The sequence below is a fragment of the Thunnus maccoyii genome, chromosome 22 (assembly GCF_910596095.1).
Source record: "Thunnus maccoyii chromosome 22, fThuMac1.1, whole genome shotgun sequence".
In the NCBI taxonomy this organism is placed as follows: Eukaryota; Metazoa; Chordata; class Actinopteri; order Scombriformes; family Scombridae; genus Thunnus; species Thunnus maccoyii.
Window position 1 is genome coordinate 19,959,236 of NC_056554.1, and position 23,002 is coordinate 19,982,237.

The window sequence follows — 23,002 nt, forward strand, 5'->3', positions numbered from 1 at the left end:
CTGGTCATGCTGGACTTACTAAACTGTGCTGTGAGCAGTTTTTCTTGGTTTTAAGAAGATTTGCCCTGATCTCAGTGATTCAACGTTAATGTCATCTGTCCAAAATTGCACGTCTTAATGTGGCTTAGTGTTGTTGCACAAGCTGTAGGCAACTTGTCAAAGACGAGGGCGGAGGGGAGGGAGGGGGGGGAAGTAAGCGTTGAACTTTCCAGGAATTGATTCTGAGAGAGAGAGAAGATAAAGAGTTGTTGTATTCAGATGGATTAAATGTAGAAATTATGGTTTTTGCATCTAATGACTGTCTCTAAAGTTCGTCAGAAGACACACATATGCAGAACAGATGAGAAAAGTCATTAGGAAAGACGTCAATTTAATAAATTGATGACATCAAATGATTACAGAGGAGAGTTTCCATGTCAGTGAACAGCAGGGCTCCATCGTCAAAGCCCCCCCTGGTTGGCATTTTACACATTTCCTGTCTATTCCCCGTAGAGGAATCCAAGCCCGACCCAAAATGGTGCCCGCATCCCAACACAGCTTTCATCCTAAGATGGATGTCCGGGCTTGGCAGGGTCAGAGCTGTCACCATGACACTTCCTTTTAACTTTTCATCATTTGTAATAACATAAAACACTTTTTATTTGCTCTGTATGCTTAATTCAAGCATTGCTTTGTTCATGTTTTTAATGTATTATCTAACTTATACCAATGTTATAGTACATTTTAAGGTGTCACAGATAAGCATTTAAAAAAATTTTTTTATCACAAAAGTAGAACAGGAAGTAAACATACTACCTGTTTGTTTCCCCATATCTCCCCTCCTGTTCTTCGTCCTGACCTAATGATGATATCTTATCTTTAAAGCGTCTGACTCAAGGGGAATCTTAGAAAATGAAGGGAAATTCAGTCAGAATAAGTCACGTACTTTCGGGGTAACCGTCACGCTCAGCTTGTTACAAGAGCAACAGTAACTCAAATTATGTTTTATTCTGTATAGAAATTAAGTAAAATGATTAACAAAAGACATCATAATTGCAGTTAAGTTAAACCTGGCTTGGTTTTAAGCTTTTATCCTAATATTAAACTCATGTCAGCAAGAGTATTTGTGTTTAAAGTGCCCGTCATATAGAGGAATGTAGGATATAGGATATTAAGCTGTGTTTAATTGAATTATGATTTTAATTGGACATAATTTAAGCTAACTGTCAACTGTTCAGGAGAAGAGTTGGTTAGAAATGAGCGAGTCGTTGGTGCATATGTGTAAACAGGATGGAGTTGTACATACATACGAGGCTTTGAATGCATACAAAGTACGTTATATGTGTATGTGTTTAACTCCCTTTTAGCCTCCTCTAATCTTATCAGCTCTGCATTACTTTGGTATGTCTGGAGTTCAAAGGTCAGTCTGTCTTGCATCGCTGCAGTTATAACCTTTAGCATAGATGTCTTATCATGTGAAAATCACCAAATCTATCTCGTTCTTCACGTTACAACATGATGACAGTTAGACTTGGGTAATAATCGTCTTGCTTGACTCTTTCTTTAGATTACAGATTTGAATTTAGTGCACCACAAGTGTAGACCTCAACACTTAAGTCACATAAATGTGGACTTTAGACTCTTTGAAGACTTTATTTGAGGCAAAAAACATTCAAGGCCAGACTTATGTTAACTAAGTTTTCCCAGAAGGGGAAAAAACGGCTTACAAGCATCTTGAAATTGATGTTTGCCGTATGAAAGGCAGATGTGTCTGTCAAATCAAATCATACATATGATCCTAGAGCTCATTGATATAACAATATAGGATCTTTTGAAATATTAAAATGTACACTTAAACATGTTTTCACTACTTGTTTCTAAGTATCTATAAGTTATTACAAAAAAAATACAAGATGGAGCTGCTTGTTTGTCCTCTGATGTCTGCTTTTACCCCATTTTTTTCCTCCTGGTTTATATCACTGTCGCAATAAATAAAACAAACCTGGAAAAGAAAACCGGATCAAAGGAGTGAAAAAGGAGTGAAAAAAAACTCATGCCTTGTATGAACTTTCAGAGAGTAAATGCTGTCTGACAGAAAGAAAATGTATCGCTGTACGCTGTCATGCTACAGTACATCTCTCCACAACAACAAACGTATGTTGTACAAGCTACAAAAGCAGATGGTGGTTACATCATGACTCCCCTTTCTCCTTTGTCCTCTGGGGGGGCTTCGCCACTGCAAGTGAAAAGAAAAGAAAAAAAAAAAAGATGTTTGACACGAAACATTGTCTAACAAGACAAGAACAAATGAACCTGCTGCTGATTAATGGCTCTGTTTCATGTCAGCAAGCCGTAATGATCCATTTTCAGCTGGTTTTTTTTTCAAACTTGATGTTAAAAACAGGCTTTCACATTACATAATGCCTGTATGTCCTCTAAAAAGGTACAGCCATGTGTTTATACTGTTTGTGCTTCGTCTGAAACAGGACGTTTTTAGCTCCCCCTTCCTGATAAGCCCACTTCTGCTCCCAGAATAGTAGTAATAATATTATATCAGATTTCACTTCTTTTTTCTTGTTCTTTACTCAAAATATAAACTTCTCAAATACATCCTTATATGTTTAAGCACGCATCCGATCTGAAATATGCAAGTGGACAACGTGAACAACTCATGGAGCAGCCTTAGCATCAAAGACTACATAACGGATGGCCGTATACGGGCATGCTCGACAATCTGATGTCATCACGAGGAAAAAGTATAGAAGTAACTTTTCAAACGGAGATTTTAGAGCAGCTTTTGATTTGCAGGGAGCATTTTTACATATGTTCACCTCAAGTTTTGAAGCTTTGATCATGTTTGACACAGACAACTGACATCATAACGGTCAAATCTCTTTTTTTTAAGCTTTACACATTCAGTTCAACACAATTAAAGGTTCGTCCATTGGGTTGTGAGCTGCTGCAGGGGTGGTGTGGATGATATCTGGATGACTGCAGCATGTGCTCACAAATGAAGGAACATTGTAATGAATTACAAGCCCAGTTCATAAATGCATTCAGGAGATGCTGCTGCAAACTGTTCAGCATGTTTGATTCTTTGAGTTTCAAGAGACAAACACGCAATAACTTTGCTTTCCACCATTGTGTCCAGTGTTGCTGTAAGATTAAGATTAAGACTCTCTTTATTGCCGTTTCTCAGCACTTGCATACGCTGAAATGAAATTTATCCCCCTGCAATTGACCCATCCAGCGCCCGGTAGAAACCCACACAAACACGGGGAGGACATGCAAACCACACAGAAAGGACCTGAGATGGCTAGGGTTCAAATCCAGGACTTTCTTGCTATAAGTCCCATAATTATGTCTAATTAGAATACAAAAAGATAACGCTTAGCAGTCTGGTAAAGCTCTTTTTTCTTCGTGAGGCAGCAGTATGAGGATATAATTACTGGGAAAAGTGCTTTGATATATTCTGCCCTGAACCAGATTCCCCGAAGTGTTATTCAAAATAAGATCATCGCTTTGTTCTGTCGACTTGCAGAGTTGATTTTAAGAATAAAGACTTCTGGGAGGCATGACAACAGCCTGTCTTCTAAATGGCACGGAGGAAGAAGAGATGAATCCTCTTGTATCGTTTGACATTTTATTGACATGAGTTTTATTCATGCTCTCTGTTCTGTTCTCTTTCTACTTGTCTCTGTTACTGCGGCTTTATTCTTTGTTTTGGGTTATCATGTAACTTTAAAGAGTGAATATTTTGGCTGATGAAGGTAGGAGCTGTCAGTGAAGAGGATAAAAGGTCCTTATCCTTTAGTTACTCTTTGGGGATGATGCTGTCACCACTTTGGTTCAGACTGAAAGCAGCTATTGGATGGATTGCCATTTAATTTTTTTTTTTTTTGAGGACATTGGTTCCCACAAAGCTTTGGTAATGCGTGACATTTTGTGCAGCGCCACCATGAGAATGACATTTTGGGTTTTGACTGAAATATCTCAACAACAACTGTTGGATGATGACCATGAAGGTCTCCAGAGGATAGATCCTGATTACTGTTGATCCACTGACTTCATATGTTTTCTCTTATTCAGTGCAATGTGACATCTAGAGTATAGGAGGGATTGGGCCGAACTTTGGTGCAGACATTTATGGTTCCCACACGATGAATCCTACTGACTTTGATGATTGCCTGAAATTTTCTCGTCACCTGCTAGCATATCCAGCTGGTTGACATTTATGGTCATCACAGGATGAATTGTAATGACCTATCATCAGAGCAACATTTAAATTTGTCCAATACTTTAGTTTATGACTAAATATGTGCAAAACTGAGGACTTTCCCATCAACCTGTGCCAATTAGCGAATGTTAGCATGCTAACTAGCTAAACTATGATGTGCTAAACTTTACCAGTTAAACATTAGCATGTTAACTTTTCCATTCTGTGCACGTTAGCATGCTGGTGTTAGCATTTAGCTGTACCACAATACATCAGAGCAACATTTAAATTTGTCCAATACTTTAGTTTATGACTAAATATGTGCAAAACTAAGGACTTTCCCATCAACCTGTGCTAATTAGCGAATGTTAGCATGCTAACCAGCTAAACTATAATGTGGTAAACTTTACCAGCTAAACGTTAGCATGTTAACTTTGTTATTCTGTGCACGTTAGCATGCTAGTGTTAGCATTTAGCTGTACCACAGTACAACCTTGCTAGCACTGCAACAATTAGTCAATTAATTGATTAGTTGATTGACAAAACAAGACATTTGTATTTGCCCCTTGGGCTTTGGGAAACAGTGATTGACATTTTATTGACCAAACAACTAATCAAATGAATCAAGATAATAATTAAAGGATTAATTCATTATAATTAATTAGTTGCAGCCCTTGAATCTCAAAGTAGTATGGCTGTAGACTCTTTCGTGCAACACATACAGTATTGGCATTGCAGAGCATCATCTTATGTAACGGCATCAGTTGACGACAGTACAACACACCAGCTGTGTAGTCCTGTTCTTTTACATTTCCGATGGGACTGTAAAGTGCCTTGTGTGAAATCTTGTACCGACTACTGTAGTATTATCTAACAAGAGAGGCAGACGTCATAATAGACTAAACCATAACACAATTTCCTCTTTTGGCAGGAAGTCACTGAATCCTTGCTGTGTACTCGGCTGCGACCAGCGGAGTGGAGAAAACGAGAGGCGGATGTTTTGCGGAGGTTGGAAGTTGTCAGACAGTGATGGTGATGATCATGATGATGGGTGTGGATGTGAACGTCCTGTTTAGAGAAGCGAGAGAGACAGGGTGAAAGACTCGTTATCGATATCCTCGCTGGAATCTAGTTTCCTCTGACAGCGTTGGCATTTCCTCCTCTCCTTTCCCAAATCCTCTGAGAAACCGACAGAAAGACACACCAAAGGATAATGAAAAGGCCGTTATGTAATATAGTGATGAGAGGAACTCTAAGACGCCGGTAGGCTTTGAATGTGGCCGTAAAAAGGTAGCGGCTATAGATATAATTCCAGCAGTAAATCAAAATGACCAAAACATCCGTAATCTACAACATAATTCACTTCTCTGTTCTCCATCTCAATGATTAATGCACCCTGAACACACTTTTCCTGCCAGAATAGGGCTAAAAACTGCTTTTATCTCAATACTCATCGTACAATAATATTTTCTTGAATTGAAGCACAGTTTCAGGACTGAGTGAGTCAGGATGGATATACAAAAACATGCATGAGTAGACGTGTTTGTCACATATTTAGGAAAGGTAAACAAGTGGAAGATTTTATATTTATTTAATCTTTTATTCAAACAGGTCTCATTGCACTGAAACCAAATTTTTTTTACCTTAAAAGACCATTAATTTACTCATTAATAATGATGGAATAATGATGACATAAGAGAACGATCATTCTGCAGCCTAATTGTAGAGTTATTTACAATGAAATACAAAGATTTGAATGATGGGACATAGCTGTGATAGCTTCGGTTTAAACTTTTCAGTGTTTTTTTTTGTTTTTTTTACACCCTCAGTTCAACATTTTCAAGATAGTTTACTGATGTAAAGGGCATATTTGTATTAATGCAAAAAAAAAAATGGCACAAGATGTCACATATTTAGGAAAGGTAAACAAGTGGAAGATTCTTTATTTATTTAATCCTTTATTCAAACAGGTCTCATTGCACTATGAAGCCAAATCCCTTATTTTTTACCTTAAAAGTCCATTAATTTACTTAATAATGATGGAATAATTCTATAACTGCAAACCATTGTGCAGCTTTACTGTAGTTATTTATACTGAAATAAATAGATTTGAATGATGAGACGTAGCTGTGATAGCTTCAGTTTAAACTCTTCAATTTTTTTTTTTTTTTTAAGGCCCCCAGTTCAACCTTTTCAAGATAGTTTACTGATGTATAAGGTGTATTTGCATCAATTACATGCAAAAAAATAGCACAAGAATTTACTTTTGTCATTCAAATCAGTTAAATTTGGTGCCAATTGTTGCTTTTTTGAACACTGATGACCCTTAAAACACTGCCAAGCTACCGCCTAAGTTCTCAACACACTGTCAACACAAATCCTATACACATACCTGTTTTGATTGATTAGATACTGTCAGATATTATGTCACCCTGTAATGCTCTCAGCATGTGCCCTTCCTTGTTCCAGGGTAAATGCCGTCGTATGCTATTAGCTTAGCTTATCTGACTGTAAATTAGCAGCTAATAACTCTTATCTCCTTTTATGCTGCTGATTATCTACCGATGAAGCAGGACTGAATGAGTAATGCTGCTGTCAGATAAATTATAGGGGAACAGATATTAATTGTGTGCTTTTATCTGGCTGCTGCACAACAGAAAATGATAACCTGAGAGTTTTTTTTATCAGCCAAATAAATTATCCCTCAGCATTGAAAGCTGTTAGATAATGAAAACCAATAAAAACAGTTCTTAGAGAGAACAAGGAGTGTAAAAAAAACAACTTGACTGGTGGCTCTTTGTTGCTCAGTGTGTGTGTGTGTGTGTGTTTTATGAGCTTGCTCATGCGTACAGGACTTGGCTGAACTCTCAGTCACGTAGCAGCATGAGGGGAAAGTGATCCACAACCCTCGATGCAGGTAACTTTATATCCTAAACAACAAGAATACACACTTCATTTAGCTGCTGCCTCTGGCGTGTTTGCTTCAGTCTAACAATTATAGTTTACTTCACACCTTTTACACACGTCAAGTGAGAAGCTGCTGCAACCTGAGAACATAAATGTCAATTTATGTGTGCGTGTGTTTGATTAATTTGTGTACTTTTTTTTTGTCATTTATTTTTTCCTCGCTGTTAAATGTTATACTTTTGGTTGCACTCTCTACTTCTGCTTAAGTTTTTACTCCAGTTTTTATAGTTTTATATCAGTAAAATGACCTGATTTATACTTAAGTGGGGCATATACAGCCCTTATCTGGAGGTAAATTATAGTGTGATGTGTTTATGGCTGAATACTAAAGACTGTGTCGTCAAATGCAACTTAATGCACTAGTTAAGTACAGTATTTACTGTCATTTGATGCCAAAACACAATTAGAGCTGAACTGATTAGTCAAATAATGGAGCAACAGAAAATCAATAACAGTTTGAACTGTTTCCCAATTCGATTTGAAGACGTCACTGTGAGCTCTGTGTAACTGTGAAGGACTTTAAACACCAAAAAGACGATTGGCAGATTAATGGATAATGTCAGTAATTGTTAATTGCAGCCATAATATACATTTTTTTCAATATGAAACAGTATTTTGCCATCTGGATACTGACATTATTTAAATGATGGCAGATAAACCTGTTGCACATATTGAGTGGACAGTTAGAGGGATTGTTTAGAAGTGCAAGATATCAAATATGTCTTTCAGGTTTTACCGCTGCGACCGTTAACCATTGTTCTGTAGTCAGAGATAAACCCCACATATCATATCATATCAGCAGTGAAAACCGACTCCTACCTTCATGTTTCTTATCTAATAATCAATATTTCCACAACAAGTCTCAGCATTGTGCTGCAAAAAAAAAAAAAAATCAGGAAATAAACTTTCCTTCTAAGCTTTATTCTGTCTTAATGTAGAGGACAAACAGAAAATATGATCACAGCTGAACGATCCAACAAGCTTTAATTTGATGCCCAGGCTCGTTAAAACATGACGAAAACAGACCGAAATCCATTTAGCAACCTGGCATTGATACAGTATGTCTGCTTGTTTGTTTGTTATTAGAAAAATTTCCTACATTTCAGGCTCAAATTTTGTTTTGAAAATGATTGGATTACCTCAAAAATGTAACACAAGGCTGTTGTTCTTCATTCCCGAAAAGTTGACAGTGATGCAAAGTTTTAATTTATTAGAAAATGACTAAAGCACTAAAAAAAAAAAAAAGCAGTTTTTCTTGTCTTCCTGGTCTTCAATTTTCTGTTTCATATGTTGTTTTAATGACTGAATCATTTGGTCTTGTTGTAATTGATTATACAGTTTAGACTGTAGGTGGCGGTGTAGTCAATGAAGTTCAACATGGATATCATGGTGTGTGTGTGTGTGTGTCAGTGTCGGTGTGTGTGTGTGTTTTTTTTGCCTGTTCATCATCCATCCTGTTTTTAAGCAGACAGCTTAAAGCTTGAGTCAGCAGACGAGCTTCAGGACATGAGATATGAAACCATACAACCCCGTGACTTTTGACCTGGAAATGTATGGCGACATTACAGGAAGTTAGAAGGATCAAAGATAACACACACACACACACACACACACACACACAGACTGACCAGTGTATGATATCCATGAGATCAATGGAAAAGGACAAGTCAAGGGTCAAAGGTCAAGAATAATTCTCCTGTCATAAGCACATTTCTACATTATGCAACAGCTAAGCGATTGTTCTAAAAGCTGTTCCATGTGTTTTTTATTTTTATTTTGAGACTTTTTTTCCCTCTGGATGTGACAGAAAAAGCAGGAAATGTTTTTTATCGGTTAAGTCTGATTATCTAAATATAGTAACTTTTATTATATTTATACAAATACAAAGAGACTCCATGACTAAGACCTGTGATGTGAGGAAGAGAGGAAGGTTTTAATCAATTTTGTCACTTAGTGTAGTAAAGACAGGCAGATTTATTTGCTTTAAATTAACATTTTCTGCAATTAATTGGCAGCAGGAGACAACAGAGGGTGAAATGAATGAGGCCATGTTCACGCTGGTTGCAGATGTGTTGTTATGTGTTGATTCAGATCCCTTTTTTTTTGCGAGTGAGGCCTGCAGATAAAAGATCACATCTAATATTTAAGAAAAAACACTGGTGTGCTCAAAGTTTCAGGGTTTTTCCCTTTCAAAGCCTTTGAAAGGGAAAAACCAAGAAAAATGCAAACTTTATGCACTAAACTTCATAATTTAAAGCCTTTATTGTTTACATGGCTCGGTCATGAGATCAGTTTTGACCTTTTTGCACGTCTTCATCAGGGTTCAAAACAACATGTTCATACAGTAGCTTAAAATGTGATTCAAATTGAATTTCTGCAGATCTCTAACTTGTACGTCACATCCAGTTAAGAGAATAATTTTAACGTGTTTTTGCAGTATTCACGGCAGAAATAGACGCCTAACGTTAGATCTGGAAAAAAACGATTTTAGTTCCACACTCTGGAAATCAACCCCCTCGATCAGGGTGTCGCCATCTAATCGCTAAAATCTCATCATCTGATTGAATAACGAGTGCAAACAAGTCAGTCCTGGAGCTGGAACTCTGCACGTAATCACACTAATTTCTACCTGGAATCTCTCCTCTTAGTGTGTTTCAAGGATTAATCAGAAAACATTTTGAAGATGCAAAATTACGGTAATTACGTGTCGCTGCTACTTGCATCAGTTTCAGTTGAGACACTAATATATTTCACATATCAGCTCCAAAAAGAGACTGTTTGAATTGTAAATATTAGTCTGTGCAGGACAGCTACATTAAATGCATCAATCAATCAATCAGACTTTATTTTTATAGCACATTTCCTATAAATACAAAGTGATTTACAGTAAAAAACCCTCCACCACTACCGCATGTTTTCATAGCGGCTACAAGAGGATGTAAGTTAATTTAAAAGTCCTTCCTTTCTCTTACAGTCTGTTTTTGTTTAGTCTTTATTCTCTGTTAACGCTCTGTCGTCAGCTGTATGTTTATTTGTTTAATACTCCCGCTGTTGCGGCGACTGTGTGGTCTTTAAGCAACTTTGACTTTTCGGTCTTTCCCTCACCGACTTCTCTCCTCTTATTATAGTCGATCGGGGGTCGTGAAATCTGAACTCTTGTCGGGGTTGACCTCCAGAGGTCATGAGGATGCGGTGTCATCTATTGTAGCCGCTGGTGGTTTGGATCTCACAGCTGGAGCGCTGAGAGAGATTTTCCAGGCTTGTTTTCGACACACACACACACACACACACACACACACTGACCTCTGTCACAGCTGTGGAAAGGAATCCGAATGGCAAGCTGGAATTTTCCTGCAGGATTTTGTCAACTAATTGATTAACACAGCAACAAACACTCAAAGCCAAATGCTGATTACTTGATCACATTCTCCGTCATGTCCCCAGATGATTATATTATCGCACAAAAATGTAACATTATGTAGCCAGGAGCTTTTTTTATGTTGGTGTCTTTCTGTGAAATGACCTTTCATGAAATGTCAAGCTGTCAAAAACAAGATGACTTTTAGGGGTCATGTGAGGGTTTCTGTATTGTGCAATGGGACCGATTTATTGAAGAAAGATTCCTTAAAGAAGCTGTAATCAATATTTTAATGATAATGTGTGTAATGTCAGAGACTCTGCAGCTCCCTTCAGGGCTTTATGGAGCTTTATAGCAGGTTTCAGCTCATTGTTTAGCTGTCCGGCTGCAATTTCACCATTTTCGTTCACTCTCTGTGCTCTCATTGTGTCGTTTTTGGCCGCAGCAGGCAGCAGTTTTCAAAGAAGAAGCTCTAAAAACCTTTTGTCCACTACCTGCTCAGCACCAAGAGACAAATATTTCCCTCAGGAGTTGGTGCAGACCAAAGGCAGAGCTCTCACGGACACAAACATGACTTTAATACGATGATAATGTTGCTGAATGTCTGCTGGATAAATGTTATAAATAGACAACTGTTTGCCAACACATTCAACTCTATAAGTTGAATCAAGCCCCCAGGAAATGCGCCAGGCTTTGAAACCAATTTGACACAGTAGCCAAACCGTGAAATCACAACTTCCGGGTCCGCCTGAGGCCCAAAAAGCATTTTTCTCTGCGCACAATCATGGGAAAAGGAGCAGCTGTAAAACAGTAGATAAATGTTTTTTGAGCGTCACAACTGCCATGAAATGACTCATTTCACTGTCAGAGTTGGATCCGTTCAGTCCGATCACATTTGGAAAGTCTAGAAGAGCCGCATGATTGAATTATTTTATCACCGCTCAAGTTAGCTCGAGGGCTAAAGCGGATGTTAGCCGTCCCTGCTGGGGCTTTTGGCTTCATGCACCACTGAGCAGCTTTCATATATAGGAATGAACTGGGCGCCGCCTCCAGTTCTCTTTTATACATCCATGAGTTGTATTCTGTTTATTCCCAAGTTGCACAAAAAAATGAATTCATGTTGTTTTAAAGTTGTATTGTAGCATTGGATACAGATATTTCATTTTGCTTTAGTTTGTATTGATGCAATTTAAGATTTAAAATACTTTTTATTGCGTCATTATCATCTTTGATCCCTGTCAGAACAATGTGTTATCCCTTCTTTTCCCAATCTGCTCTGGGAACCATCTGAAAACCTTTTATAATCTAATAAAACAGATGTCTGAGAGGTTCTGGGTTGCAGATGAGTTAGATCTGGATTCTTCCTCGGCGCTGCTCTCCTGTCTGTCCTTCTTATAGAGCTTTTATCCTGACGTTTTAATCCTCCTCCCACTCACATTCCCTCCCTCCCTCCTTACCTCTGTTACCTTCTTTTGCTCCTTCTCTCCTTCATTATTTCCCTCAAATTCCCTTCTTTCCCTCCCTCCCAAACCTCCTTCTCTTCCCTCCTAACTTCCTTCCTTCTCTTCCTTGGTTTCTTATCGCCTGTCTCTCCTTTTTGTACTTTTATCTTCTTTACTTCTCTTGTCATCTTTCCTCCAATCTTATCTTTTCTTCTTCTTCCGTCCCTTTCTCACCTCCTTTTATCTTCTTCTCATCCTCCTTATCACCTTCTTTCCCTCCCTTCCTCCTTCCTTCTCTCCATTCTTTGCTCTCCTACCACCTCCTCTTCCTTCTTTCTTTCCTCTCTGCTTCCTTTCCTGACCTCCCATCCTTCTCCCTTCTCTCCTGTATCACATCCTTCTTTCCTTCCCTACTTCCTCTCTTTACATCCTCATCTTCTTCAGTACTTCCCTCTCTCTTTTCTTTCTTCTCTGCTCTCAAACCTCATTTGTCACCTCCTACCTTCTTCTCTCCTGAATTTTTTTGCTCCTCCTTTCCTCTCCTACCTCCCACATTCCCACATTCCCTCTTTGCTGCCTTATCTTACTCCCTACTTCCATCTCTCTCTCTCTCTGTTGCGACATTCATATTCTTCATTTACTCCTTCCCTCCCTTGTCTTCCCTGCTCTCTTCTCTCCCTCTATTCCCTCCTCCTCCTCCTTCTTCCTTCACTCTTCCCTCAATTCCTACTCTCATCCTCCTCCCTCATTTGTTTCCTCCTCCTATCTCACTTCTCCCTCCCTCCTCTCTCTCTCTCTCTCTCTCTCTCTCCAGTGTTTATGTTCTCCAGCTCCTGGAAGTCAAGTCAGTATACGGCGCTCCTCCTCCTCCTCCTCCTCCCTCCTCTCTTAATCTAACTCACTTCTCAGCCCTCCCTCCTCTCACTCTCCCCGTGTTCGCTCGCTCGCTCACTTGCTACTTTAACTGCTTGTCCTCTCGTTCAGCTCACTGCTGAGATGCATTCGTGTGTCTGAACGAGGTAACGTGAGGCTGAGAAATCTGCAGACAGTCATTGCGGGGGATTTTAACTGAGAGAAAGAGGATCCCCGAGACAGGTACAGACCCTTGGTGTGTGTGTTTGCACTTTGGCATCTGCCTGTTGTTTGATGCTTCCAGCCTTTTGTTATCTGTCAAAAAGTTGATGGATGAGGAACTGTGTGTGTGTGGCTGAACCAGACCACTATAGAAATATAGGCAACCCGTGTGTGTGTGTGAAAGACCGTATGTGACATAAATGTTAAGTGATGCAGAATCTCACTGCGTTTCCGGCCTTATTGTGATCATTTGGAACCAACATCTGCAGTATTACCATTAGACACATTAACACAAGAAAAAAATCCTTTGTGTTGAACATTTTTCAACCTCTACAACTTTTGTTTGTCTGAGAATCACTTCATTGTTTCCCAGAAAGTCTTATTTCATGCAGAAAGTAGGATTTTCTTTTACCTCTCCTCAACATTTTGCAACACAGCTCTAATGCTTTTAAAAAAAACAAAAACCTCACAACCCTCAGGGAGCTCTGTTAGCTAAAATTAGGCAGGTGCACAACTTTGTAAACACTCATTAATTCAGACATTTTAAGGTCGTGGAAAAGGCTGCTTATTTAATTCCTGCAAATGAGATCAAGCTTCAGAACAGAGGAGGAATCAAGAGAGAATATTGGATCTTAAACTCCTGAGAAATCACATTTTGTGCACCAAAAAAATGTAGTTAAAGATAAGAGGTGGTTTACACAAACATCAAAAGAGACTCCAGCATTCTTGTGCATCTATGGCACATCATAATGTATCCTGAAATATGTGTAAAACGTAACTGAACATCAAATTTTGTCATTTTCCAGATGTTCTAAGTTTGAATCTTATCATTTTTTATTATGTAACAAACACTGAAATGCATGCACAAGCAAGCAAACACACTCATGTACATTTACGTACATATAAACCAACATTTGGCAACATCCCACTAATCCACTTCTATTAGTATTCGTCTACTGACCTAACTTTGAATTCCAGACAGCAAAGAGTCTGTGTGATCCCGGAAAAGTCCGTCTGTCTGTCTGTCTGCGTGTGTGTGTGTGGTAACATGCCAGTTTAGTCAGGACTGACACAATAGGGCCGCTGTGTCGACGCAAGACATGTTTCTGTGGCCGAGTTTGTGTCTTTTAGCGCTACCAAGGGGCCTATTAGTGCTGCCTGTCTGTTTACTTATGTATGTGTGTGTGTGTGTGTGTGTGTGTTGTAACACTAATGCATGCAAGGCTCAGTCGTGATGTCTTCCTGAGAGCATCCTAATGAGACCAGCAGCCGTTCCTGATTAGGTGAAGGAAAACACGGAGTGGACTTGAATAATGTGAAGATAATGTTCCTTCATTAGAAAACATTAAGGAACCACAACAGGAACTGACTGAGTGTCCATAATGTGGGGAAAAAACAACAAAAATACACAGTTTGTTTGTTTTTTCAACTATAAAAACTTGAAAATGAATACTTCTCAAAGTGAAAACTAGAAATTGAGCTTGGATGTATATACAGTACATAATTAATAAACAAGTCTTACTCATTTGTGCTCTATAAATGCACATTCCACGAAATTACACAAGAGCACCGATGGGAGACATAAAAGCTTGAGGAAGAAACGGGACACAGTTCATGCAACAGTTATTTTTAGTCCTTTATACAGAGTTGGAAGAAAGAACCTATACTGTGAACGTATTGTATGTCACCAGTGAAGCAGAAAAGCCTTCAGGACGGCATGAGAAGTAGTGGTAGTGAACTGAGAAAATGCAATATACTGTATAGTGTAAACCACAATCCTTCGTTTGAGACTTCCTACCGGAAAAAATGCAACAGAGTGCGAATATTTAGATAAGATGTGTTATTATCTGGCTCGCAGTCGGAAGTGGAGAAAGCATGACATAAGTTTTTCAGTTCTGTGAGGCTCATTTACTGTTAAATAAAGTTATATGTATTAATAATAGAATGCCCTGAAGCATTAAAAGTATGTTGTTGTGAAAAATAGTTAATTTTAGTGTTTAGTGAGTGAAATTTCAATGTTGTAGCTGTTCTAAATACTCCTCATAGAGATATAATCACACAATATATTAACTTGTGTATGTTTTGCATGTAACTACAGAAACAAGATAAACTTTTTCTCCCTTTGTAATGTCACGCATCTGAATAAAAAGCTTCACAAAATAGACATTTGGTACTAAAGTGCTTCTACACAATAAACCTTGAGCTGTATATAATATATATATTAACTTGTGTTTTGCATGTAAAATCTTAATTTGCAGTGTAACTACAGCACCAAGATAAACTCTTAGACTAAAATTTTAAACTTTTTCTCCCTTTTTAATGTCACGGATCTGAATATAAAGCTTCACAAAATAGACATTTGGTACTTAAGTGCTTCTACACGACAAACCTTGAGCTGTGGGCCCCTATCCGTCTCAGTCTTCACACTCTCTGTGCACAAGTTCAGTGTTTCTATGCTGCAATATTTGGCCCCTAGTTTCCTTTACGCCAGTCAGTTTGTGGTTATTTAATTAAACACTAATTTATTTAGGATTATGCACCATGTAGGCATCCTATTAAAAATCCAGAAGCCACTTAACGCAGGTATATTACCAAATAAATCAGCAGTCAATCAGATTACTTCAAAGTAATTGCCACACAGTGAACCAGCGGGGCTTCGGGACCGTTGCCCGCTTTACCTCTTTTGGTAATGCAGCCTTTCCCCATACCGTAATTTAAAGTATGTTATTAGTTTCCACCTCTGCTGCAGTTAATCTGATGTCATACCCACACGATATAAACACCGTAAAATAGCACACGATGTCATGTTCGTATTTATATGATCCTAAAAATATTCATATTACATAACCGTCCATCTCTCTCAGCACCTGATCTGGCTAATGCTGCCAAATGTCCCTCATATAACATCACAAAAACATGCGTGTTCACACCTGCACCTCGTGTCGTCAAGCGTCACCCACTGCTGAACATTTGTTGAACAAGACATCCAATCTATACCGGCCTCAAGGGTCCAGGAGAGGAGGAGGAGGAGGAGGAGGAGGGAAAGCAAATATATTTCCCCACAGTGTTGTTATGTTAATGTGTATTCTAATTGAAATTTCCACAAATTGAAGGAAATCCTGTGCAAAAATAACAACTCTACCTCACCGCCTCCCCTGCTGATGAATGAGAACGAGCAGTGCTATTAAATCTCTAACTCTCATTAGAGCTGTTTTGACGAGAAGTGGGAGCAGGATAAAAGGCTGAGGTTAATGATGAAAAGCATACAGACTCACAAACAGGAGCACCCATGGGAGAGAGAGCGAGAGAGACGGATATACACAATCGCATTCACAGCGAGCTTCACAGAGAGGCAGAGAAGAGAGAGAAATAGATTTTAAAAACAGCAAAAGTGTGAGAGAGGAAAGACTGAAAGGTAAAAAAGAAAGAGAAGCATCTGTTAACTATCATAGTTAAGTATCCATATGACTCTGAGGCAAAGCTTATATAACACACTTATGTTTGATACACACAAACATTGCTTTTTTTTTGCCATTTAGCTTATGTTTAACACAGTGTGCAAACATTTTACAAGATTGATGATTTGCTTTAATTCAAGCAGCCAAAATAAATGAGGATAAACAGTCTAAACAATAGTTCAAGAACAGTCAAATGCACACAGAAAGCTTCATCTTCTCCTGCCAACATCTTCATCTTGTTTGATCTCCGAAATTTAACATTGGCACAGCGCCCCATTTTGCTCCAATTTAGCAAATGGTATACACCTCGATTAGTCGTCCGGATCAAAGGTCTCAGGCTCTGTACTGCGTGCGTCTCGTTCTTCTGTCCAGATCTCATCTCATTTTGTGAGAAGAAGGGAGCCAAGTCAGCAGTGGTTTGGTGAGCATCTGAGAATTGTGAAAAAGAACGCAACGTGGGTTTATTGTTCATCAACTCACGAGGTCATGCAAGGAACTTACACTGTTGAAGTAGGGCTCTGAAACGTCTACGGTGCTGTTGCTGTCCTCCAAACTGACCCTTCACTGAGATCAGTTCCTCTTAGTTACTGCTGCTATCAAGATTCAAACACTGCAGCTTGAGGCTAAAGCCAAAGTGCAACTCCACTGACGGCTGCTAGATGCTCCAACTGACTCCCATTCAAAAAGTGTCAACTTCTTACCTCAACCTCCTAATTCAGACTCTCTAATAATTGCTGGTAGAAATTATTGCTCCATAAGATTTGATGCTATGTGATTATGCTACCTGCCCTATTAGCACAAGTTAAAGTAGCTAATGTTAGCTCAAAACAGCTTGATGTACCCAGTAAGCTAGCATTAGCTTCGGTCGAGGTAGCGGGTTGTGTTTTCCAGAGTGTGAAAGGCAAAACCCTGCACTCTTTATTTGGAAGATCCTGGCTCCAAACAGAAGAGATATGTCCACCTTTATATACAGTCTGTGGTTGCTACAGATGTCAAGGTCTTTGTTCCAGCACTGCACATAAACATGTAGTTTACAGTCATATTAATGGCAGATTAGCATCTCAAAATTTGTAGTAATTTTATAACAGTAGTTTCTTGATTTCAGACAGAAAGAGACAAAAGCAGACTTCTCATTTTTAGTCATCGACCAGGTGAAATGACAACTGTTGCTAGCAGATTTCATCAGCTGTATCTAACTCGCTAATTCACTTAAACCCTGTGAGTTGGTTTAAAAGTCTTTGGCTGACTCTTTAAAGTTTGCAGCTGACTGAAATGAAAATGAGAATCTTCAAAAGGGTCTTAAATTCGCATTTATTGACGGCAGCATACATGATATCATTCTAACTCAATATCATGTAATGATACAAGAAAGGTGAAAAGGCTAAAAAGTCAGCGTCCTGATGATTCATGTTGGATGTATATGAAGGAGCTTGATTGAGTTAGTTAAAATTACTCAGATAAGCAAAGAAAAGGTTAGATTTTCTTCTCTCAAGGCTGGAGGATGACCAGTGCAGTTGGCTAATAACACAGTAATATTTGCTGCTATAGGCAGTATTCTCACTTTTTTGGGGTGACTGGTGCACCATGTTCTTTGGTTGTGCTTTAAAAGAGATGTCAGTTTAGAAAGTAATTGCGTTGCTCGAAGATTTGTATGCAACAAGATATGTTTGTGGATTTTCAAGCTTGTGCTTCCATGCAGAAATGATGTTTCAGTGAAGTTTTGGTCTCCTTTCCTCTGTCTTCCTGTGTTATTTCTCTGTCATGGTTTGAATTATCTGTCTTCCTGGTGCCTGGTACTGACTACAACCCACAATTGGACAGTTAAAGTAAAGAGGGATCTGTAGCTACTCCAATTGTTGAATCTACTCGTTTTTAGATCTTTGACAGTAATAGCGAGGTGGCTCCTAACTTCAGAAAATTGGCTCATTGTGGTCACAAATGTATTGCATCTTCCAAACATCACCGGTCTGTCTTGTTTCTTTGGATGAAAAGTTTGTTTTCTCTGTGTTAATAAACACCTCATGTTTATGCTGCCACAAACCACACACCGAGTTCTATGAACTACAGAGCGGTCAAACATACCGAGTCAGCCAGATTTATTGTGGTTGTACTTTCAATAATGTTTTATATTAAATGATAATGTTCCCCAGTTTTGCAGTTTTCATACTGCTGAAATGTTTTAACCACAACAAAATAAAGCAGCCAAACAGCGCTGGATGCATCACATTATCCACACATAAGTAAAACAAATCCAGTGCATCAACAACAGAGTGACTCAGCATCACAATGATTAAACGCATTTAGTGTGATCACAGCGTATCAATTGGATAGTTTAACTTGTGGGACCAAGGAGAGTTCATGACCGATGGCCTGAAGCCTCCAGTTCCTCGTTGCGATTGGTCGGGCTGTCGGGTCAAGGAAGGTCAATACTTAAGTTTGAAGATTGGATGAGAGATGATCTGCGTCATTGGCGGACCTCAGGGCGCCTTGTCTCTCTAGCTAGACAGGTTTGCCCTCCTCCATACATTGTTATAACATATGTTTTGCAGAAGTAGTAGAGAAGTCATAAAGTCAGTTATACAACAATAACTAGCCACCATAAGCTACTGGTCATACCAGACTGAGTCCGGCTGCAGCTGCAAAACTCCTGTGAGACCAACAATGTGTTTTATTGTTTATTCATTCTATTTGTCATTTAAAAGAGGCAGAATATGTTATTTCCTCTTTTAGACATTACACGGTCATACTTTAATATACACAATACCTGAACAAAGTGCTGTTAATCTGAAAAATCATGGTGAAAAACATACAATTAAATACAATTCAGTTATATTATCCTTTTGATAATATGATGCTCATTTAATCCCATTAATTGTACTTGCTGTGGTGTTTTTGTTACCTTTTTTCAGTTTCTGCTTTTAGATAGATATTCAGATTTCTTTTTTCTTTTCTTTTTGGGCGAATGTCCTGTTTGGCATCTTTAGCCTAAAGTAGCGTGTTAAGCACTTTGATATGAACCTGCTGTAGACTGAGTTGTGAGTGTTATTTACATTGTAATCACACATCTTTCCCCCCACCGTTAAGTTTGTTCTGGAGTCGACCGTGTTGACGAGTACTTTAGGAATCGTAGGTATTTCTCGTTGTCTGTTACAGATTTGTTTTTCATGAAGGTAGAATTTCAGTCGCCGTGCAATAACATACTGAATCCATGTTGAAGAAAACACGCGTGGTGACGAATTGTTTATTTTGTGACACACGTAAATATGCACATCTGTTACGGAGAGAAAGAGAAAATATACAAGATAATGTATAGGTTTACTTTCTCTAAACAGACCAACCATGAGTCATGGCACTTATCCTAAATATCAGTTCTTACTCTTGACATTTCAGACAACAAACCAACTTTGTTTTCCACTGAACCGTGTTGTTTTGAGACAATGTATGTAACCCGTCTTTAGAAGCCGTGGATGAGGCCTCACTGACCTCTGTGGTCAACTTTCATCCGGCTTCACCGCAAGTCTCATTTGTCTGGTTACGTTTAGCATTAAGGCCAAAGTAATTTTCTCCAATCACACTGTGCCGTTTGGACTGAGGCTGAAGAAATTATAGACATGTGGAAGTATATGTACACACACACACACACACACACAGAGCAGGCAGCATAAAGAGCATGGAAATCATTTTAAATCATAACTATGAAAGGTTACCTTATTTGAGTCAAAATGCTTTCACAGGCAGGCTTGAGTCTGATTGTTTACAAAGGAGTCATTATATAAAGGCATGTACAACACATGTATGGTTTGTCATCTAATGAGAAATCCCACGGTTTGATAAGGTTCTTTAAATCGTTCCTTTAAAGTTGGACTATGTAATTGAAAGGCTGCAACAGCCTTATTTGGTATGGTATGACCAGTAACCTACGGCAGCTATTGGCTGTTAGTTTTTAAATGGATACTACAGTTTTTCTGGCTTTTTGACTCTTCTCTACAGCACAAATTATGAACCAAAACACCTAAATATTTCAGTGTTGAGGAACAACATATAGCTGAAATCTGTAACTTCTCAGACTTTGAATTACAAAGAAGATGATGGAACATCGAGTTTGGCATTTGTGAATTTGTTGGTAAGCAGTTACAACTTTGGGTCATCAACTGACCAGATAACATGACAGGAAATATATTGTTTACTGGGGTAATAACAGGGTAGAGGGTAATGAGTATGACTAGAGGTAAAACTACACTGATTCAAATCATTTTGGTCATTTCATTGCAAAAATTGTTACTCATTGTTACAAGCAATCGCATCACTGTTCAGATATACTACAGCATGAGTAAATGAAGAATTGTACCACATTGCACCATACAGCTGGTTCTAATAACAATATAAAAACCACAGATTTCAGATATTACAAAACATGCCAGTGGTTACCAACCTGGGGTTTAGGACTGAAGTGATTTTATCTATGAAAAAAGGATGTAGTAGTAAATAACAGTAATTAAGTTACTAAATGAATTTGTCTGCAAAAGTCAGTTCCTCGACTCAAATATTGACGGCATGCCAAACGCTGTAATAAGTATATCCTCCCGAATCGAATGCAGTCCCTCTTTTTTATGAGTCATAAGCTCCGTGTGTTGCATAGATTTAGTGGCTGATTGATTTACATACCTTTTGCGCAAAATCCCCCAGACGTAATGCTCATGGTTTTTCAATGGAAGACTTTCATCACACAAACACACCACACGTGATATGAAAAACACATTTTTGTCTGATAGGGTGAACGGGTTGCAAAACACAGACCTCAGATCTGGAGTGTGTTTGTCTGGTTCTTGTTAACCTGTGGCCACTGCGTCTCTCCATCAAACACGCTTCCTCCACTCCCTCGCTCTTCCACTCCGACGCGTATTCACTTTTCACGTCACTTTGTTTTTACTGTTTCCTCTGTCTCTCTTAAAGCCTCTCATTCTGTCGCTATTATTCCACTTCACTCTTGTCTCTCTGCGTCCTGTTATCCATTATTCACTTCATCTGTCATTCTCTCTGTCACTGCCGTGTTTAGAGTGGTCTCGGTCTACCTGGAATTCAGCCAGGAGCTGGTATATACTGCTTGAATGAATATCATTAGACTAGTGCAAGACATTATGGGTCCATTTGAACTTTCAGACAGATTGTGTATGCCTGTTGCTGCAGAAAAATCCTAAAATAAACTCCTTTTGGTGACTTTTTAAGATGAAAATGACTGATGATGAGGGGTTAAATTTGGCCAGCACACAACATTATTAGCTAGACCTCAGCCTATCTAAGCATCTCTTAGTATACTTTTAATGTGAATTTGTTTATTCAAATGTTTATTGTAGGAAAAAAAGTACTTCTTAAATGGTAGTGACTAAAAATGCTTCAGACTGCAAGAAAAAAAAGGCTAACAAAACTTCTAAGAGCCCTCTTGGGAATATTAGAACATATTTTAATGGACTAACAATAGTTCTTTTCTGTTTATTTGTAAGGGTATTGCATGGCAGCGTTTTAAGTGATAAATGCTTTTCACAAGACCCAAGAGACTTGGCGTAATCAATGGAACATGGGAGTGTGTGTGTGTGTGTGTGTGAGTGTGTGTGTACAGTAACTGCCCTTTACAGTGCATTTCTGTTATGACTTTGTGTCTGAAGTTTCACAGTTGGACCCAAACCGCAGGCTTAAAGAGGCACTTCAGTAGTTTATTGATCCAATTCCATAAAGTTGGAGGACTTGTTATAGTTCCAATATAGTTCAGCTACATTTCCCATGATGAAACTTGATAGTTTCTCAGTGGCGCTCCGTGCCGGGTAAATGCACAGTGAACAGTTGTACAAACATACAGGTAGACAATAAGTTCAGCAATGCAAGAATCAATAATCACAAGTTTGAAATTATGATAAATGATAGGTTGAATATAAATATCTAGAGAAACATACATAAAAATAACACAAAAAAAGCAATAAAACCACAAAGCTCAATAACAGCAATAAGACAAAAATCTGATAAAACATAATTCTGCAAAGAAATGAGGAGTGTTTGGTAAACCTGTCAGTACTCGTAACTTGTGTAGAAAGAATTTTACCCTTAGAACAAAAAAAATTATGTAACAAAGTGTTTGATGCTGTGTGTCAAAATAACAGAAATTTCTCTGAGGCTAATGGAGTATGTGGAGTTGACTTTGGCAAGTGAAGACTAAGAGCCAGGAGAGTCAAACCCTCCTCCAGCAAATATCATTGATATATCATCTCCGAAATATTTCACCTGTCTTTGAAAAATCAAAGGGACATGTTTTGGATTTCTGTAGACCAAGATTACCCTGAAAATGTCATTGGGGTTATTTTGTCAGACTTTAGAAGTACCTTCAGAGCTACAGATGACATTATACAACAGTTTCACCAGGCTGAGTAGGTCTCTATTATTATTATTATTATGACGACTAAACTTTTCATGCGTTGGAGTTCCCCGTTTGAAAAGGAAATTCGTGACTTGAGGCAGA

General features: G+C 38.5%; 1 protein-coding gene across 5 annotated transcripts in view; it reads left to right on the forward strand.

The window, feature by feature from the left end:
* arhgap36 (Rho GTPase activating protein 36) overlaps window positions 1-23,002 on the forward strand; it is a 77,827-nt gene that overhangs the window by 12,237 nt on the left and 42,588 nt on the right. Inside the window, exon 1 of one of the 5 annotated variants that reach the window (XM_042401324.1) lies at window positions 12,847-13,057. The exons of 3 other annotated variants lie outside the window; for them this stretch is intronic. The gene's annotated coding sequence lies outside the window, so the exon portion shown is untranslated. Of the gene's footprint in view, window positions 1-12,846; window positions 13,058-16,622; window positions 16,916-23,002 lie in introns of those variants that run through there. One more of the 5 variants, XM_042401325.1, reaches the window with a different exon arrangement.